This window comes from Mus musculus, chromosome 5 (genome assembly GCF_000001635.26).
Source record: "Mus musculus strain C57BL/6J chromosome 5, GRCm38.p6 C57BL/6J".
NCBI lineage: Eukaryota > Metazoa > Chordata > Mammalia > Rodentia > Muridae > Mus > Mus musculus.
Window position 1 is genome coordinate 134,299,362 of NC_000071.6, and position 18,709 is coordinate 134,318,070.

General features: G+C 48.6%; 1 protein-coding gene across 43 annotated transcripts in view; it reads right to left on the bottom strand.

Moving 5' to 3' along the window:
* Positions 1-18,317, bottom strand: part of Gtf2i (general transcription factor II I) — a 79,847-nt gene extending 61,530 nt beyond the window's left edge. For 20 of the 43 annotated variants that reach the window (NM_001080748.2, NM_001080749.2, NM_010365.4 and 17 more), the window contains 1 exon segment: positions 15,022-15,399. The gene's annotated coding sequence lies outside the window, so the exon portion shown is untranslated. 43 annotated transcript variants of the gene reach the window in all.
* Between the last annotated feature and the right edge of the window lie 392 nt (positions 18,318-18,709).

An 18,709-nucleotide genomic window follows, 5' to 3' on the forward strand; every position in this document is an offset into this window, starting at 1 on the left:
GGTAGGTGTAGGGAAAGGGGAGACAACCACCAGCTACTGCAGAGAGTTTGACAGTAGAGAAACACTCCAAAGGGAGGTGTCCTCCAGTGCGGGAGCCAACAGACGCGTGTGAAATTACATCTAAGCTAAGATGGAAGCAAAAGGTTCAGTTCTCCCACAGGGCGGTGGTTGTGCCAGTCTTTACTCCCAGCACTTGGGAGGCAGAGGCAGGTGAATTTCTGAGTTCGGGGCCAGCCTGGTCTACAGAGAGAGTTCCAGGACAGCCAGGGCTAAACAGAGAAACCCTGTCTCAAAAACAAACAAACAAACAAACAAACAAAAAACAACAACAAAAAGACGGAGTTACTGGCAGGAGTGAGCTACCCAGTAAGGTTCTGTGCAAGAGCAGTTAGCCCTTTTTTTTTTTTTTTTTTAAAAGATTTATCTATTTATTATATGTAATACACTGTAGCTGTCCTCAGACACCCCAGAAGAGGGAGTCAGACCTCGTTACGGATGGTTGTGAGCCACCATGTGGTCGCTGGGATCCGAACTCCCGACCTTCGGAAGAGCAGTCGGGTGCTCTTACACAATGAGCCATCTCACCAGCCCGCAGTTAGCCCTCTTAACCACCAGCCTCTACTTCAACATTTTAAAACTCTCAGAACTGAAACAAACTGTGCGGACATCTTCAGAGCTGATAAATCATCACTCACACCAGGAATGTCTAGATGCATTAACGCCATCAGACTTTTTTAAGATTTATTTATTATTATATCTAAGTACACTGTAGCGGTCTTCAGACTCACCAGAAGAGGGCGTCAGATCTCATTAGGGATGGTTGTGAGCCACCATGTGGGTGCTGGGATTTGAACTCAGGGCCTTCAGAAGAGCAGTCAGTGCTCTTAACCACTGAGCCATCTCTCCAGATGCTTTCTTTCTGAAGCATCTTTACTTTAGATCTTCCCCCATCATAAGCATCGATGACGTCCAACATCTGCTAGTGGCTATGCTATTTGCATCTGCTGTCAATCTTTTTTTTTTTTTTTTTTTTTTTTTGGTTTTTGCGAGACACGGTTTCTCTGTGTAGTTCTGGCTGTCCTGGAACTCACTCTGTAGACCAGGCTGGCCTCGAACTCAGAAATCCACCTGCCTCTGCCTCCCAAGTGCTGGGATCAAAGGCGTGCACCACCACCGCCTGGCTATGTCAATCTTTCCCAACCCCAAATTGTTATGGCAATGTTATCACCTCCGTTATTTAGTTCTGGTTTTTGTCTTTATGTTCTGTTCTACTACTTGTTTATTTAGTGGAGGGATAGGGATGTGCCACGGTGGATGTGTGGAAGTCCGAGGATAATTTGCAGAAATGGTCTCTCCTTTCACTGGGAGGCTCCGAGAGACCTAATTTGCATTGCCAGGCTTGGTGATTAAGGGGCTTTACCTGCTAAACCGTCTTTCTGACAAGCTATTTGCTTCGTTCATTATTTATTTATAAATGTTTTTTACCTGCATGTAACCATGTATGTACACCATACATGTGTGCCTGGTGCCTGTAGTAGCCAGAAGACAGTGTGAAATCCCCTGGAACTATAGTTACAGACAGTGAGCTGTCATGTGGGTGCCGGGAATTGAACCCAGGTCCTCTGCAAGAGCAGTCAGTGCTCGGAAACGCTGAGCCATCATCTCTCCTGCCCTTCTTTGCTTATTCGTGCATTTCAGATATTCCCTCTGCCTGCCATTAACCCTTCAGAATTTCCTTCTAGTGACAAACTGGTTTTGTTCGCTAAAACTTCTCTTTGTGGGGATTTTCACTGGAACAGAGACTTGGTCCAATGGTTCCGTCTGCTCTGCACACTGAAGCCATTTCACCTCTTCTGGAGTCATCAGATGTCGCCTTCCACTGAGAAGTCACCAGCAGTGGCTCTGCGGATGAGCCCCCCCCCCCCCCAACCTCTGTGTATTCCTAAGGTGCTTGGTCTTTGCTTTCTACAGCTTTACTCTGTATCTACTGCAGACTTCCTTTCCCTCGGGGCTGGCCCCTCACAGGGCCTCTCTGCTATGGGCTAGTGTGTCTGGGGAAACTCAGCGGTCAGATCTACAGACTCTGCAGCCTCCATCTCCCGGGAAGACTCAGCTTCAGCCGGAAGCCACATGTGCAGGAGGCAGAGGCAGGGAGATCTGGGAGTCTGAGGCCAGCCTGGGCTGGGGTGAGACCCTGTCTGTGTCAGGTTCCGGTTCACTGTAGATTAAATGTCACTTTATCCCCTGGAGTCACCTGACATCTTGTCATTGTCATTTTTACCTCTGTGCTGAACTACATTTCTTCTAACTTTCCCCCCATCCACTGATCTCTTGTCACATTTATGGTCTCTTACCCCTAAAAATTTGTAATTTGTTCAAGCCTGAAATAATACTTGCTGGTCTCTAGTAATGAAAAGATCTCCAGAGCCAGCAGGTGGTTCGTGCACATTGTCTATATTTATGCATTTGTTTATCGTTTATCTGTATGTGCCGATTACCTTGTTTTGCAAAGTTATTTATAACTTGAAGCATGAAAAAACCAGCTTCCTCCTGGAAACACTGCAGCCGGACGAAGTCTTTGCATGACCCACAATCAAGGCTCCTCCATCGCCCTTACCCTGCTTAATCTCACCTGAAGGGCTCTCCTACCTGACCAGTGGTGGTGGTTTGCATAGGTATGGCGCCCACAGATTCATGTGTTTGAATGCTTGGCCCATGGGGAGTGACATTATTAGGAGGTGTGGCCTTGCTGGAGGAAGAGTGTCATTGTGTAGGCTTTGAGGTCACCTATTGCTCGGGTTCCACCTAGGCTCCTCTTGGCTCTCTGTGAATCAAGATGTAGAACCTTCAGTCCTTCCTCCAGCCCCATGTCTGCCTGTGGACTGCCATGCTCCTGCCTTGCTGATGATGATGGACTGAACCTCTGACACTGTAGGCCAGCCCCGATTAAACATTTTCTTTTATAAGAGTTGCTTTGGCCAGTGATTTAAATGCCAAACTAAGGTGGTAATGAATTTGTTATGTTCTGATTCTGAACCTCTTACCCCAAACACCCAAAACAAGAGTACGGTAGGCAGCTCCCACACCTAGTACTAGGCTCTACCTTCCCTTGGGTGTAGGTTTGTGCTGGAGAATGGCACTGCAAGGGCACTCACCAAGCTCCGCCTCTCCCCGTGTCCCTAGGCGCCTGCCTCTCTACAGGAAAAATGTCTTAATTTTTGGTTTGGGGTAGTTTGTTTGTTTGTTAGTTTAGATTTATTTTATGAGTGTGTGTACCACAGCACGCCTGGTGCCTACAGAGGTCAGAAGAGGACATCAGATCCCGTAGAACTACAGTTACAGATGATTTGTGAGCCCCCATGTGGGCAATGTGGATGGAACCTGGGTTCTCTCCAAGAGCACAGTGCCTTTTTTTTTTTTTTTTTTTTTGGTTTTCAAGACAGGGTTTCTCTGTGTAGTCCTGGCTGTCCTAGAACTAACTCTGTAGACCAGGCTGGCCTTGAACTCAGAAATCTGCCTGCCTCTGCCTCCCAAATGCTGGAATTAAAGGTGTGCAGCACTACAACCAGCTAGATATTTTACATGAATGAGCATTTTGCCTGCTTGTGAGTCTATGTATTATGTGCCCACAGAAAGGGCATCAGGTACCCTGGAACTGGAATTACAGACATTTTGTTAGCCAAAATGTGGGTCTTCTAGAACAAGTTCTCTTAACCACTGAGCCAACTCTCTAACCTTTCTTTCTTTTCTTCTATCTATCTATCTATCTATCTATCTATCTACTCATCTATTATCCAGATAACCATATGAATTATTAGACCTTTTAAGGTTACAAATTTCCAACAAGTTTTACAAACAGTTTTACCACTTAATTTAATATCTCAAGGTTGCATGGATTCCATGTACAGCTAGGTTCAAGAACACAAAACATGCACACCTTTGATTTCAGCTCTCAGGAGGCAGAAGCAGAGGCAGGCAGATCTCTTTGAGTTTGAGGCCAGCTTAGTCTTGGATATAACTTTGGAACAGTGAGTTCCAGGGTTACAACACACACACACACACACACACACACACACACACACACAGAGTCTATACTCCCCATTCCCACACAAGCATATCCAAAAGGCTCAGGCATCAAACTTGCCAGTGCTTCTACTGTGATCCTACGGCAAAGACCATCTATTTCTCAGGAGCCTAGCCAATTTCAGAGGCTAGCCACAATAGATCACCCAGGACAAGCTGTGATCAGCACCAGCCCACTGCAAACTGGACAGTTCTCATAAGGCAAAGGCAGCCGTGCCGTGCGCTCATGACAAAGGGATGGAAAAGCTGGCCAGGCTCATCCTTCTCGTCACCATCACTGGGGACAGGGCCCAACCCTGCAGATCCTGGTTTGTTCCTGTTCACACACCTAGGACAAAGTTTCATTGTAAACCAGGCTCAGTGAGGCAAACACAGCAATTATCACAAGGCTCTGTGGTGACAGCCAAGTGGGATGTTCTCCTTGTACTCACCCTTAGGACACTTACTCATTGTCATGGAAATGAAGACTGGCCTTGGGTGGGTGGCAAGCTTGCTCTGACACACTTCCACCACTGTGCACAAAACATAGCCAGTGCCTGTCACCTCTGCAGCAGTCCTTACTGGGGTGACAGACACCTGGCCTGGCCACCACAGCCATGCACCAGGGCCCAGGGTCATGTCCTCCACCGGCAGCTCAGTGCCTTCTCCATCTACACCAGGCCCCTGTCCCACACTGTGCCCATGGCATTGGCATTTGTTAGAGCCACAAACACACGGTGTGGGTTTCCACCTCCTCCTTCATCAGTTCAATTGCCAGAATGACAGAGCTGCTCCTCCTGTAGTCGGACTTTCATTCTGAGTTGATGAGAAACTTTCACCTTTTCACAGAGGCCCCTGAAGCTTCCCTGGCACAGCCAGGCAGCAGGGCAGCACTCTTAAGCTTCGTGGCCATTATTAAGGCACACAGAAGTTACACGAACCTAAGTAGGGGACCAGGGTGGAGGCCAGGGCGGCTAAGCAAACGCTGGATACAGAGAGAGTCCCTGCCCGGCCTACTGGAGCCCACATCCTGCTACTCCAGGCCAAGCATCCTGGAAGCTACCTAGTGCTAGATCCTGGCTCTTCTCATGCAGCAAACTCAAATTACACAGGGCTAGGTCAGGAGTTAGGGACACCTGCCGCAGTGTCCTGGCCGGCTGCATCTCCCTTCCCTTTCTTCTTCTACCTCCTTTTTCACATTACCGAGTGCTGTAATCTTCCCTTCCCTGCTATGATTGTTAACTCTGCATTAGGAGTTCCAGTGTGCTGTTGCTGTCTCAGCCCCAGATGGCTACTGCCTAATAGATGAGGTGCCTCCTCTCTCGTCTGAAAGCAGACACCAGGCGCTTTCTCAAAGCTGCTTCTGTGTCTGTTGGCAATCAGGAGCAGGAGTCGGGTTCCTCCATGTCCTCAGAGCTCTGCCCTGCTGCTCCTCAAAACAAGCCAGGGCTCAGTCCTGCACCATTTTTCCTGATTACAGTTTTGCTTCCATTTATTGATCCCCAGTGTTAGATATGATGGCACCGAGACAGGAAAGAGAACATTTTTAGTGAGCCAAAGGGAGCGAGCTGCTAAACGCCTCCAGACACTGGCATCATCCTAACAAACAGAGTGGAGAGTCAGCTCAAGGGTTAACACTGAGAGCACGCAGACCCATGGCTGGTATATTAATCCCAGCACTCCGGAGGCAGAGCAGGCACATCTCTGAGTTGGAGGCCACCCTGGTCTACAGAGTGAGTTCCAGGACAGCCAGGGCTACACAGAGAAACCCTGTCTGGAAAAAAACAAAACAAAACAAAACAAAAAACAAACAAACAAAAATCTTGCATAACTTCATCTACCACTTAATTCTAAGGAAAAACTTCAAGAGACTTTTAATTTTATAAAAGATATTTCAAAATGGTCAGTATTCAAGATTAAAATCCATCTTCTAAAGTGTCGTTCCCTTTGTTCTAAAAAGATGCCTGCAATACAAAAATTAACAGTCAAGTCCAATGACATCCTAGCAAGTTCAGCCACACTGCAGTGAGCTCAGCTCTCCACTGTGAAATGCTAGACCCTAGCACCACTCGGGCTGCCAGGCCTTCCTCTGTAACTTGGTGTGTAGTAGATACCCAGGGTTCTGCCTACAGTTACCAGCACTGACCCGAAGGCGCCTGCTCGTAACTACCCCAAACGCCAACAACCACTTAACAGTTTAGAGACATACTTCCATTTGATCCATGTCCACTTAGTAACTTTTTTTTAAAAGATTTATTTATTTTATGTATGTGAGTACACTGTAACTGTACAGATGGTTGTGAGCCTTCATGTGGTTGTTGGGAATTCAATTTTTAGGACCTCTGCTTGCTCTGGTCAACTCCACTCACTCAGTCCCTGCTTGCTGCGGCCCACAGATTTATTTATGATTATACTTAAGTATGCTGTAGCTGACTTCAGATGCACCAGAAGAGGGCGTCAGATCTCATTATCGGTGGTTGTGATCCACCATGTGATTGCTGGGATTTGAACTCAGGACCTTTGGAAGAGCAGTCAGTGCTCTTACCCACTGAGCTATTTTACCAACCCAGTAATTATTTTTTAAAATGTGGCTTTGAATTTATATTTTAGGTGTGTTTAAGGCAGTTTATTGATGTTGGTTTATCTTGGGAGTCTTGACATCTATTATAAAAGGCTGACATTTGCCTCATACAATTAGTAAACACACTGTGCCTTGCAAACCGAAGACCAGCAAGAGGGATCTGGTGTGGCTCAGTGCCACCAAGCTACATCCCAGCCCACAACTCTTCCACGAGGGATCCAGATACAGCCAACTGACCAGACCCCCTCAGCTTCCCAAGGCCTTTCAGACTCTATACACTGTGTAAAACCTGTTACCATGCCAAATATTTTTCCTAATTTCATTATCCATATTACTTATAGTTTCAAAAAAAGGGCCAAACCATGAGCAAGAAATGGACAAATCCAAGTTGACACACATCCTGTACAATGACTCCACTGCTCCTCGAAAAGTCGGGGTTGGAGATGGAGGTAAGTCAACAGAAAGCTTACCTAGCCTAAGAGAGGTGTGATCCCCCAAACCCCACAAACTGAGTTGAGTGTACACACCTGGAATACCAGCTCTTGGGAAGTGGAGGCAGAGAAGCAGAAATTCGTCAGCTATGTACGAAGTTCCAGCCAAAGAGCACAGAACTCAGAAGCCAGAATTCGGAAGGCAGTGTGGAATTTGTGAGTGCTAGAACAGGAGGTGGCAGTGGGTCTGAGAGCAGCCACAACATGACCAGTTCAGATGTCAGTTGAGAACCTGTCTTAAAAATAAAACATTTGGAGCTGGTAAGATGGCTCAGTGGTTAAGAGCGCCGACTACTCTTCCGAAGGTCCTGAGTTCAAATCCCAGCAACCACATGGTGGCTCACAACCATCTGTAACAAAATCTGATGCCCTCTTCTGGAGTGTCTGAAGACAGCTACAGTGTACTTACATATGATAAATAAGTAAATAAATAAATCTTAAAAAAATAAATAAATAAAACATTCTGCCGGGCAGTGGTGATGCACGCCTTTAATCCCAGTACTTGGGAGGCAGAGGCAGGCGGATTTCTGAGTTCGAGGACATCCTGGTCTACAAAGTGAGCTTCAGGACAGCCAGGGCTATACAGAAAAACCCTGTCTTGAAAAACCAAAAAAATAAAATAAAACATTCACGAACTGCTCGGAAATCCTACATTCCTCCCACCCTACCCCCCAGCCCTGAAGACACTGCAGCCCTGAGACAGGCTCTGCTGCTTAAACACAGAACCCTTTTTAAATGGGAGCGAGTGTGGCAGGGGAATCCAGACAAAAGTCTCATTCGACAGCCAGGGCTGGCCTGGACCTCACTATGTAGACCAAACTGACCTCGAACTAAGAGATCTGGCCTGCCCTAGTTTCAAGAAGTGCTGGGATTAGATTAAAGGTACACACCACTACACCTGGCAGGTCCCATCTTTAATAAAAGGTAAAATTATATGAACACCAAAAATTGTTTAAAATATACTCATGATTTGTTATCAGTAAATGTTTATACACCTATTTAAATCTATACAGTGGTCACATAAACAAAATCAGGCAAAGGGGCGTGGAGAGCAGAACACGGAAGCAGCAGCTCTGCTTCAAGGCCAGGGGAAGCGGAGAGCCAGGAGGCAGATGTTCAAAAGGTTCTAAGACTCAAACAGGAGCCGCTGCCTGTCTAGGAGACCCAGGGAAGCACTGTGGTAGCACACATCTGTAGTGCCAGCACTGGGGAGGTGAGGCAGGGGGTTCAAGGCCAGCCTCAGGTATAGCAACACACACAGGAAGCCAATGATCCATCTTCCATGATGTTCCAAAAGTGCCCACTGTGTTTGTGAGGCTGGATCCCCTTGGCCTGGAGCGGCTGGTCAGGGAGCCGCAGGAATCCACCATCCCCACTTCTCCCGGCCATGGGATTATAAACACACCCACCTGCCAATCTCTTAAGTATGTGTCCATGATCTACCTCAGGCCCTCATGCTTGCAATAGCAAGCAATTCACCAGCTCCCCAGCTCCCCAGTCCAGAATTCTGAACAGGAGCCTGCTCTGCCAACACACCAAGTCGTCCACGTTTGATGAACCACGGCCAGGTGATCTTTCAGTAGCCTAGTGAATAGCAATAGCCTATGTACAGACCCTTACCCACAGGGCTGTTAGGAGAATGTGGCTCAGTACTCTGTACATTAGTGCTTTATAAAAACACCCACTAAATTAAACAGGTCTAAAGGAAACAGGATACACTATACACTATAGGTACGCTCTAGGTGTCTATTTACATACCTATAAACAAAGTCCAAACAAAAACCTAATACATTAACAGTAGCTCAGCTCGCAGCCAGTTGCTTGCCTTACCACTGCACTAAATAAAATAACCTATTTTCTGAAGAAGCAGAAAAACGAACTAGGCCAGCATCCGGCTGACACCATGCTCTGAGGTGCACAGGGATTGGCTCGCAGCATTCCAAATGCCTAGTTTCTAAAAAATTATAAACCTGGGACTTGTTCTGAGATCTAGCGATGAGGCTCAGTGGCAGAGCCCATGCCTAGCACACAGCCCTAGGCGCAATCCCCAGCAAAACATAAACTGTGGGGGCTGGAGAGAGGGCTCAGCAGTTAAGTGCACTTGCTGTTCTTCTAGAAATCCAGAGTTTGGGTCCCAGCAGCCGTGAACTGTGGAGCTCTGTGATCAAGTACACATTTTTAAGTGTTGTGAGCTTCCTTCTGAACTGATCTTTGATCACGGCGTGCCTCTTCTTATACCCAAACAGCACAGCTTTTTCCAAGTCTCCAAGTTATGTGTTTGTTAGCTTTGTAAGTTAAGCTTTTCTGTGACTAGTGTGCATGGTGGTATATTTCTTTCCATTTCTTTTGCTTTTTAAATTTTAGTTTCTATGCTTAACATGTATCTTACATGGTTTCTTTTTTGTTTTGGTTTTTTTTTTTAAAGATTTATTTATTTATTATATGTAAATACATTGTAGCTGTCTTCAGACACTCCAGAAAAGGGAGTCAGATCTTGTTACGGATGGTTGTGAGCCACCATGTGGTTGCTGGGATTTGAACTCTGGACCTTTGGAAGAGCAGTCGGGTGCTCTAACCCACTGAGCCATCTCACCAGTCCTTGTTTTGGTTTTTTGAGAGAGGGTTTCTCTGTGTAGCCCTGTTTGTCCTGGAACTCATTCTGCAGACCAGGCTGGCCTTGAACTCAGGAGATCTGCCTGCCTCTGCCTCCCACCGCCCAGTTCTTAAATAGCTTCTTAAGGGACAGAGTTGAATTTCTCCTTTTTCAGATTTTTATTTATGAGTAAATATGTGTGTCTGTGTGTGTATGCACGAGATCCCGAACCTGAAGAGTCCAGAAGAGGGGACCAGACAACCCAGAACTAGAGTGAGCTGTGAGCCCAACATGGGTGCTGGGAACAGAAACAGATCCTCTGAAAAACAGCAAGCGCTCTCAACTGCTGAGCCATCTCTCCAGCCCTACACTGGCTTTCAATGTTTAGCTGTATACTTAGCCACCACTAAGATGTCTTGGTTGTGAATGCACTCTGCAATATGGAAGCTAAAACTAGGCAATCCCTTAGTCACTGCATCCTTCTGAATGTGTGGTGAATGTGTCATTGTGTGGAGGCCAGAGATCTGCCACTATAGTTCCTCCTGTTTCTGAGACAGTCTCTCATTGAACCTGGAACTGGGGGACTCAGCTAGAGGGGCTATGCAGCCAGCCTCAGGGATGCTGCTCTCCCCACTTGGGTCTCAGACTGGCTGGCACTGCTGCAGCTGACTTTCCTATGGGGGTGCTGAAGAGCAAGCACCTTAAGGACTGAGCCAGCCCCATTTCTCTGGGAATATCATCTCTAAGTGTGTGGTAGAACTGAACCTCACTTTCCACGTCTGTATGAACAGTCTACAAGTACAGTTTTCAAGGAAGGAGACAACAGGAGCCTGCACCAGTCGACTCTGAGGCTAGGGTTGGTGTTGACACTCATTGGGTGAGCGAGCCTCTGGCTCAGCAGCTGTGAGGACCCAGATCAACACTTCAGAAAACAGCTGGCTGGGGCTTATTCGAAAAGGAGCAAAAACATGGTACTTCTATGCTAGAAAGTGATTTGCCCAGATCCATGTAAATTCTCCCACCAACCCCCCCAAAAAAACACTTAAATATCGGGGTACCGTAGAAGTTCAAGCTTGCTGCCCTTTTTCTTTCATGACCATCCTTATGAAATAACGTCATTTTAAGAGTTATAAAGTAACCTATGGAGTGATGCTCAACAGTAGAGTCCTTCCTTAGCATGTCCAGATCTTCGACAACGCAAGAACAAAGTCTTAATCCTGAGGCCCGGTGTTCACTGGATCTCTAAAGGAGCCCAAGGGCAGCCTGTTCTATTGTGAGCTCCGGGCGGGCAGGCCAGCCAAGGCTACACAGTGAGATGCTGTCTGCGCAAGAAGAGCTCCAGCTTACGGCACCCACTGGTGGGGGGCTGGGGAGAGGCTCACAGCAGAGTTCTTGGAATGAGCTGAGGCCCTCATCCAATCCCCAGTACCAAAAACATGAAGAAGTCTGGCTCTCAAAGACACAAAGCTTGAGGAAACCAATGCTTTAAAAGGCCTCAATAACGGAATGCAGCTTTGTGGGCAAGCACTGCCCTGGGTTAGACACTCTAGCACTATAGATAGTTCTGGTACATATGTGGGCCCTCAGCCAAGTGATACATAAACAGCCATTCTGGCTTGGTTTTGAGACAGGGTCTCCTTATGTAGCCTTGGCTTTCCTGAAACTTGAAATGTAGACCAGGCTGGCCTCCTGGTTTACTTACTGGGACTGAAGGAGTGAGCTGCCGCACCCAGCCTATATTGTTTTTAGTCGGGTCACAGCCAAGGAAACCTTCAATAATCTGTGTCACTTATGCTCACTTTCTCACTGGCCCAAATGGTAATATGCAGATTAGTTGTGCAGAAACAGGCAAAGGATGCAGAGCTGCGCTGGGGGACTTCCAGACAGGAGGAAAACTTCCAAGCACAGAGAAGCAAGCTGGAGGCATGGGGAGGAGGGGGGTGGGGGGAGCAAGAAGTTATCAGGATGGACCTGTCACAGCAGGCAAGGCAAGTGCCACGCTCTGGGCTATAACCCCATCCCTAGGCTCCAGAGGGGAGAAGACACACTGTAACAACTGACTTCAGAGCACTGCCCAGGTGGGGTATGTGCCCCAGCACTGTGAAGGAAGGGAGGGAGGGGAAAAGAATGGAGGGGAAACTGTGCCCCTACTGAAATAATCCAGTTAGGTGGAAAAACTGTCAGCGTCACTTATATTTCAAAATTAACTCAGCACTTGAACCCACAGCCACTTTTCAAACTGGAGGTGAATTATGCAATTATGATTTACTTTTTAGAAGTTCCCAACCCGTCTTCCAATTTAATCTAGAGTAAACACTCCCATGTCTTTTGGGTTGGATCCTGTTTTTAAATAAGTCATAGTAACAAATCATTTAAGCCCTCAGAACACGGAGGCAGGCGGACTGTAACTTACAGGCCTTACCTGGGTTACACACAATTCAAGACACAGTCAAGCCCCAATCCAGACATGCAGAACCCAGGGGTCTGTGATGATGTCATCAATCTGCTACAGAAGCAGAGCTGGGATGGAGAACCAGTGGCTCCCAGATGAAGTCTTGAGGCCCCTGCCACAGACAGTGCGTACCTGACTACTACAGAGCTGGTCTGGTCCACAAATGGAGTTTCCTGATGTGTTTAAGGAGCACATCTGCCGATGAAAGAATTCAAACCCAGCTGCCGCCGGACGTGGGGGCGCACGCCTTTAATTCCAGCACTTGGGAAGCAGAAGAAGGCAGATTTCTGAGTTCGAGGCCAGCCTGGTCTACAGAGTGAGTTCCAGGTCAGCCAAGGGCTACACAGAGAAACCCTGTCTCGAAAAACCAAAAAAAAAAAAAAACACACACACACACAACCAAACCCAGCGGCCACCGCACTATATTGCAGACACCTGGCAGAGGGCCTGCAGACCTGAACAGGACCAAACCAGAGTTTACCACCTAAATAGAAAGGAACAAAGGCAGAACCTCCCTCCCTCCCCAGAGGTTCACCATCCATCCCAGCTGTACAAGCAATTGAGAGACAGGGGAATTACCAAATTCAAAGAGGACCTGGGCTACAGACGGGGTTCAAAGCCAACCTGTGCAACTTAGTGAAACTATTTCAAATAGTAATGGGGCGGGGAGGTGAAGGGTGAAAGCTGACTGAAGGGTGAAAGTGCCAACCTAGAATCCTCAGGGAACTGGGAGCTTTGTTCGGTACACTACTTACCTAACAAGCACTAGGTCCTGGGTTACTCCCATAATGGTAGGCATGGATTTTAGCAACCCCTTGCCTAAGGATGACCCAAGGCTAACAAGCAATTCAGAAGGGGGTGGGTAACCAAAAACAACTGGTGACCCCCCCCCCCAACATAAAAGAAAGGCCTTACGGAAATGACTGCGGACAGAAAGTTTTTTGTGCCTCCAGGGTGTGAGGCAAGATTCCCAGGGAGCAAGCAACAAAGAAGCCCGAGGCAACTCTCAAAAAAAAAAAAAAAAAAAGAAAAGAAAAGAAAAAGAAAAAGAAAGAAAAGCCTGCTATAGGAAATACCAACCACCCCAAATCCCAAGCCAGATGTTTATGGGTACTGTACCTGCACCTTATTTACACTGCACCCCCTTATTTACAAACTAACTTTGCCCAGGAAACCAGGCAGGCTGGGCCAGCACAGCAGCCGGAAAAGATAGCCGGCCTTGCACCTCATCCCCTGTTCCCCAAATCGGCGGGCACTCCACCAGCACCATCTCAGATCTGCACTCTCAGCAGCCAAGGAGCACAAAGCCATAAGGCAAGGAGGGGGTGTGCTAAAGGGAGCTGCGAGGTGGGCGGCAGGAAAGGAATGTAAGAGGCCCAAGAATTTCGGAGCCAGACCTGCGATCCCAGCACTTAGCAGATGAATACAGGAGAGATCAGAAGCTCCAGGGAAGCCTCCACTACAAAGCGAGTTCCAGGCCAGCCTGAGATACAAAACATCCTACTTAAAGTTTTACTTTTTTTTTTTTTTAAATTAAGCAAAACTTGGGCGAGACTTGGTTGCACTTGGTCTTTAACCCCAACGCTGGCGAGGCAGAAGCAGGCGGATCTCTGTATTCCAGATCAGCCTGCTCTACCTAAGAGTTCCAGAGCAGCCATACTGAGATTTCCCGCACCTCAAAAAAAAAAAAAAAAAAAAAAAAGGGCAAAATTGAGAAAAAAAAATAGAAGTGCAGGAGTAAACTTTTTCCCCCGTTCCTTCTCTTAACCCCGAAGGCTGAGTGCTTGCCCAAGCCAGACTGATTATTTTCATAGCCTCAAGGCTAAAGTCTTCCTTCCGGTCATTGTGTTTATTTCCATCTCCTCCTCCCTAACGCCCCCACCCCCAAAAAAAGTCCTGGCCCCGAGGGACCTGCAAGCGACCAGCTCCGGACAAAGCCCACGGCTGGGCTCCACCTGGGAGCAGGGCGGAGCACCGGACAGCCAGGGCGGGCACTGGCTTCCAAGCCTGGTGGCTCCCGCCCCCCTGCCGGGGGCCCCCACCGCAGTTACCAGGCACCGACGCCCCGCCCCCACGGTGCCCGCCGGCCAATCGCACGCAGCCTGCTGCCCTAAGCTCCGCAAGCCCTGGACACACGGACACACACACACACACACGCTCTCATAGCGAACCCGACACACACACACACACATACAAACATATACACACACACACAAACGCTCACACAGCGAACCCGAGCGCGACCCCACGGGGCTCAGGAGGGGCCGTGGCACCCCGCGCGCCCGCGCGCGCGTCCCCGAGCGAGCCCTCCCAGCCAATCAGGAGCGAAGGAGCAGGGCTGCGCGGCCCCGCCGGGGTACGCTAACTCGTCCGCTCGTTCACGCGCGGGGGGCTGCTCGCGCGAGACCATCCCTCTCAAACACCCCCAACCCAGTCCCCCGACCACCGTCCACGCGTCTGGATACAATGTACGCAGGCGCGGAACGCCGCGAGTCCTCCCCCACGCACCACGGGTGTGCGCGTGCAACTGTCGTCTCCCCCCACCACCAGCCGCCCCATCCCCCCAAAAAAGCCGCGTCGCGTCCGCTGCCAAGGCCCCCAAGTAGAGTGGACTTTGGGGGGGGTCACAGCGCGTCCGCTTCCTCACCCCGAAGTTGTCCCCTTGCCACTCGCAGCGCGCCAAGCGACCCCAACTCTCACGCCCGAGTCGGTGCACACACTCCCGACGGGGGCAGAGTGTCGAATAAAGACGCCCCTGTTCGCCATGGCACCCCGAGGCAGAGGGGGACGACGGAGGGGACACTCGAGGGAAAGGGGACGATCTGAGGCGACAGGGACTCACCCGAAGAGCAGCCGGGGAGGGTCGGGGAGGGGGGGATGCGGACAGCAAGCGAGTGTAGGCCGGAGGGGCCTCGGCGAGCTGGCGAACGGGGTGGAGGTGAGAGGGCGAGGGGGGCCCGTGCGTCTCGGCCGTGCTCCTGTCACCGCCGCATGGCCGCCCCCGGCGGGGCCTCGCTCCACGCTGGGTCGCCAGACGCCGGGGGGGGGGGGGGGGAACAGGGACGAAGCCCAGGGATAACCGCGGCAGGCGGGCGGCAAGCGCGTGCAGGGAAGCGGGGGGGCCGCCGGTGCCCCCTTTTCTCTGCTCTCCCAGCTTATCTCTCACCCTCCTCCTCCTCCTTTTTTTTCCCCCTTTTTTTTTTTTTGCCTTTTTTTTTTTTTTTTTTTTTTTTTGTTCCTCGAAGGTGCCGCTGCGCGTGCGCACAAGCAGCACCGCCCACCGGGAGTTGTAGTTCTGAACCCGCGCTCACCTACGCAACGGGTGGGTACCCCGAACTATAACTCCCAGACAGCCTTGCGGCATGAACCCTGATTCTCTCCCCACCGCCCCCCTCTAGGCCGAGGCGAAGCGCCGCGGCGCCCGGCCCTCTCCGGCTTGGACTGTCAATGGAAGCGCGCGGGTGGTGGGAGCGAGAACATGGCTGCACCTGGGGCCTGCGCGGCCGCCCGGATGGGGGAGGGGAGTGGGGTGAGACCTAGAACTTAGTGTCCCCCCCCTTCCTTCTCCAGCAGGCCACAACTTCCACTTAAATAACTCTTTGCTACCAACATCCCTTTGCAAATTGCAAAGTTAGGGACATTGCAAAGGCCAGGGGAGCCCCGGGGCTGGCCTGTCGCCTGATTTGCAGAGGGAGGTCCCCCCAGCTCCGGGACACAAAGAACTCAATGTTTTCAAAGCTGGCTTTAGAAGCAACCAGAGTGGACTTGCCCAAACTTGGGACAGGCAACGGATGGGAGGGGGTGAGGAACTCGTGATTTCCATTTCTTCTCTCTTCGAGTCTTTACACAGCTCCACATTTAGAAGGAGAATTGAAGAAATCCTGATCGTCCCCACAGCTACAAAGAAAGTAAACTTAAGACCCTCCTCCGGCCATTATATTTATTTTTCTCAACTACTTCATAAGATCAATGACTTTCGAAGAGTATCAACTAACTGTTCATCTAAGTTAAATGCAAAAGTTAAAAAAGCCCGAGTCTGAAGAACTTAGCTGTTAATGCAAAGGACAGAATTGGGTGAATTTGTGGTGTTTGTTCGTTTGTTTTTTCCTTTTTCTTTTTTCTTTTTTTTCCTTCCCACCGCTTATGTCCGCCGAATATTCGGGCGCCCTCCCCCACCCGTTGCTTCTCGGTAGGTGGCGGCCACAAGGCTTTTTCCAGCCTCCCAGCCTCTTTGTCGCTTGCTGGAAAACTTTCCGTGCAAGCCACTCTTTTGATGTAGTTCCAAAACCCTGCCTTTGAATTCGGGTTCAAGGATTGGCGTTCTCTGGTCGACTTTCTTGTATGAAACCGCACCCACAAAGCCTCATCTACAATCTCCATGTTGGATTTCTTTGCACTCCACGGAGTCTTTAAGGATTCCTGGGAAGCAGTCTGATTAGAGAAGCCGCCTACGTTTTTTGGTTTTTATTACGATTTTCCCTAACAATATTTACACCCTTCGTTTCCTTTCCTAATCCGATTGTGACTCAACTCTGTCGACTCTGTCCAGGGCTATTCATTAAGTTGTCAAAAGAACAACTTGCTCTTTGCCCCCGGATTTCACTGCTCTTTGGAATATTTAACCAGATTCCATAAGACCGAAACAGGAGTCCTACTCCTTTGCAGCAGGGGCTACGTTCTAAGATGCATGCCTGAAATTAAATCACTCCAAACTTTTTTCCCTACATATGCTTAGGATGAAAGTTCTGCAAGGTCCTGGGATGCACACCTGACATTCCAACACTTGGGAGGATATGAGCTGGAGAAGAGACTGTCCAAGTAGGGAATTCATGTCAGCCAGGGCTAGGAGATAAGACCATGTTTCTCAAAACAACAAAGAAAGAAAACATTACAAAGGTTTTTGTTTTAATTACATACAAAAGATTAAAAATAACACAGTGATACTAAAACAATATTCTGGGGCCAGGATGTAGCTTAGCTGGTAGTGTGCTTGCCAACATGCACAGGCCCCTACCTTCAGCACTACATACATACATACATACACTACATGAAACATAAAGGGTAACGTACATACATACATACGTGGTTTATGTACTACAGGAAACATAAAGGGTACCACATATCTGTAATCCCAGCCCATGGGAGATGGAGGCAGAAAGACAAGTTCAACTTTGTCCCCTGCTATACAGAGACTCTGAAGTCAAACAGGGATCCATGCGACCTTGTATTCAGTAACAGTAGCAATAATATTGATAAACCATTCGTAACAATATATCATAACATCTATATGAATATCACTCAAAACACTCAGTTGTCCACACCCTCCTGCCTCCTTTCACGACAGGGAAAGACTGGCTTCGGCTGGCAACCTTGATCTTTGGCCAACTTTTCCCACTGCTGGAGTGTACTGGAGCTTCTTTGTGCACAGGCAGTGCCTGTCAGTAACGCTTGTATTTTCCAGTTCAGACTCGTTCCTCTGTAACCATCTCTTACTGCATTAAATGGTTTTCATCTCTTAGACGGTCTTAATCCTCTCAGGAGAGGACTTGTTCCATAGATGCCATTGGTCTGTTTTGGCTTTGAAATGGCTCTCACTCTGTAGCCTGATCTAACCTCTGAGTTCTGGGATAAGCAGTGTGCCCAGTGCCAGGTCTGAAGTCTCCACAGGTGGCCAGTGCTTCCTGACAAGTCAAAACTACCTACAATCTAAACAAGATTTCTGTTAGGTCTTCAACCCTCAAAGTTCAAACAATTTCATCTTCATTATGCAAACATCATGACTGTAATCTTTGCTTACTGAAATGGTAGAGATACCATTTTCCCTCACAGTTTCATAGAAGACTCCTTTTTGTAGATCTTAGAAAAAAATTTTTTATTTTAGCTTTAAAGATTGAACCCAGGGCCTCCAGTGTGTTAGGCAAAGCAATCAATCAATCCACAACCTGGGCTATCTCAGTCCATCTTTTAATCTGCCACTGGGCTATCTCAGTCCATCATTAGCATGTTCTTTTGAGGCAGGGTCTCACTAAATATCCCAGGTTAGTCTCAAATTCAACTTTGTAGCCCAGGAAAACTTTAAACATTTGCTCCTCCTGCCTCAGTCTCCCTAACGTGTAGGATTGAAGGTGTTTACCCATCATGGCTGGCTTTTCAATTAACTTAAAATTTTTCATTTAAAGAAAAAGCTTTGCCGGCCCGTGGTGGCTCACTCCTTTAATCCCAGCACTTGGGAGACAGAGGCAGGCAGATTTCTGTGTTCGAGGCCAGACTGGTCTACAGAGTGAGTTCCAGGACAGCCAAGGCTACACAGAGAAACCCTGCCTCAAAGGGGAAAAAAAAAAAAAAAAAGGGAAGGAAGGAAGGAAAAAATAAAAGAAAAAAAAAAAAAAGAAAAAGCTTTCAGCTGGACAGTGATAGTGCCCACCTTTAATTCCCAGTGCTTGGGAGGCAGGCAAATCTCTGAGTTCGAGGCCAGCCTGGTCTACACAGCAAGTTCCAGAACAGCCAGGGCTACGCAGAGAAACCCTGCC